This window comes from Mesoplodon mirus (assembly GCF_964341445.2).
Source record: "Mesoplodon mirus genome assembly, contig: HAP1_SCAFFOLD_1756, whole genome shotgun sequence".
Lineage (NCBI taxonomy): Eukaryota > Metazoa > Chordata > Mammalia > Artiodactyla > Ziphiidae > Mesoplodon > Mesoplodon mirus.
Window position 1 is genome coordinate 11,277 of NW_028294519.1, and position 2,648 is coordinate 13,924.

A 2,648-nucleotide genomic window follows, 5' to 3' on the forward strand; every position below is an offset into this window, starting at 1 on the left:
GTCATGCAAATGTCCCTCTCTCGTCTACCACACCTGCTCCCTCAGCTTCCGGCACGGCCCATGCATGTTATTATGGTTTTAATTTCCTTTTTCAGCAATGCGGAGATTTCGAGACACTGCCTGGCCTACAGCACCCCTAGCCCAGGTTCAGGAAGAAGGGGAGACCGCTCCCCCATCACACTGTGTCTCCTCCTCACTCTCTTCACCCTGTAAGGACTATCTGCACCCAGACAAAGAGGAAAGGGGCATGAAAATATACTACATGCAGGTACAAGTGAACAAGGGTGTCGCTGTCTCCTGGAAGACAAAGAAACCCTTGGAGTTGCCTGAAAAGCAGCTGACGATAGAAGAAGTGACCCTTCCTGAGGATGCGTGCACAGTAGGCACTTGCCCCTCTGATGTGTTCACTGAAAGCCTCCTGTCTGACAGTGAGCCCACTGGGGAGGAGAAAGAGTATGAGGAAAGGGCAGAGCCAGGCAGCCCATCAGGGTCACCTGCCGTCGAGGAGAGACCCAGGGCCAAGACACTGGACTGGATGGTGACCATGGAGACCGGCTTCAGGTGCATGGCCTGCTGCCGGGTCTTCCCCACCTTGGAGATCCTCCAGCAGCACGTGTAGGGCGGTGTCCTGCAGGGCTTCAGCTGCCGTGTCTTTCATCTCAACATGGCCCAGTGGATGGGCAATGTGGAATCCGAGAGCACCCCTGAGGAGGAGGAGGAGGAGGAGGAAGAGAAGCAAGAAGAAAAGGAGAATGAGGGAGAGCAGCCCACGGGGGAAGGCCCCAGCCCAAAGAGACCCCGCAGGCAGGGTCTTTTCTCTCCTTTGAGTTCCAAACAGCAACTGAGATTCATGGGACAGAAGATCCTGGAAGACGGTGTGGCCGTCCCTTGGAAGAGGTAAGGCTTGAGGCTGGCAGTCTTCTGAGCCTATGTCACGAGGGCCCAGAGGAGTCTAAGGGAAGGGGCCGCACACATGTGCTGGTTGACCTAATGGCTCTGCAGTTGCATCAAATGGGACACACCCAGCACTAACAAAGGCATTGACCTCTGTTGACGTAAACAAGAAGGTGGAGCCTTTTCCTAGGAGTTTTCTCAGGGTCTGCACGATGGACCTCAACTCTTAGAGGACGTACTGCCAGCAGCTCCTTCTCGGCAGAGAGAGCCAGGAGTGGTCTCAAGAGAGGACAGGGGCCCTTGCAGGACCAGAACTTTGAGGTCTGAGAGCCTTGGGCCTGAGCCGAGATCTCACCCTGACCACTGGACCGAGCCTTCTGTGACAAAGGGGAATATGAAAGAGAGTCACGTGGAAATGAGGTCCCCCGAGATATGGAAATGTTCCAGAAACTTCGTTGCGTGGTAGTTGATCTGGAGCCAAGCTCACTGTGGTGTGTGTGGCTCTGAGCATTAAGGCAATGCTGGAGGGTAACCCTGACGAGCAGAGCTTGGAGTGCTTCTTGTCTCTTCCTGTTCTACCTCATTTGTTTTATCCCTTCCAGGGAGAAGAAAGGACCCTCGGGAGAGTAGCAGACAGAATGCCGTGGTCTGAAGGAGGATGAAGGGACCGGCACTCAGTCTAACATCATATGACAATAGAAGCGTCCTATGCAATAAAGGGCATTTTCCAAACCTTTCCTGGAGCTTTTATTTAATGACATTTTTCTATCTATGCATCTATCTGTCATCTACATCTGTATCTTTCAAGGTTTGTGAACAAGCTTTCACATAAGCACTAGAGACGTCCGCCAGCATTTTCCAGAAGAGGCCTGCAAATTGCTGGGGACTCCTCACAAATAGGGAACGGCCACAACCCCTGCCACACAGACTATGCGCGTGGCCCTCCTGACGTACTCCCACTCTCTCTCTGAATTTCCCAACATCTGAGATGAGGGTGCTGACTGGAGGCAATGATCACGTGCAGGCTGAATCTTCTCCAGATTCTGATTCTCTTCCTGGTCATATCGTCCTCAAGCACAGTCTCCATGTCCCTGGCCACACTGATCTCTCTCCTTCAGTCCTTCCCTCCCTCCCTCTCCTGCCTCCCAGTGCAGAGAATACTTTTTTGCATTTGAGACGACATTTATTTTTGGTTCACAGAATTCTCACCTGTTCTACTGTGGCCTCCGTTGTGAACATTCCAAAGCTGAGACTTTTCTGTTTTTCTCCCTCATTTCTGCTGAGTCTTTACCTTCCTAATGCAGTGAACTCAGAGTGCCTAGCTGACTGGATGGGGAAAAAGATCCAGGGGGCAAAGAGAAATAATAAAAGAATATATCAGTTAATTTTTCATAGTGTTATCCAACTACATATTTTTAAAATTTTGGAATAATATTAGGAATCTTCTCTTTATAAAAAAACTGAATTATCGGGCTTCCCTGGTGGAGCAGTGGTTAAGAATATGCCTGCGAATGCAGGGGACATGGGTTCGAGCCCTGTTCTGGGGAGATCCCACGTGCCACGGAGTAACTAAGCCCGCGCGCCACAACTACTGAGCCTGCGCTCTAGAGCCCGTGCCACATCTACCGAGCCCACGTGCCACAACTACGGAAGCCTGCGTGCCTAGAGCCCATGCTCCGCAACAAGAGAAGCCACTGCAATGAGAAGCCCATGCACCACAGCCAAGAGGAGCCCCCGCTCACTGCAACTAGAGA

At 51.8% G+C, this 2,648-nt stretch overlaps 1 pseudogene across 1 annotated transcript; it reads left to right on the forward strand.

The window, feature by feature from the left end:
• Nucleotides 1-208: 208 nt before the first annotated feature.
• On the forward strand, nucleotides 209-775 carry LOC309798126 (protein FAM170A-like; annotated as a pseudogene). The gene has a single exon. The product of its transcript is annotated as a protein FAM170A-like (transcript).
• The last annotated feature ends 1,873 nt before the right edge of the window (nucleotides 776-2,648 follow it).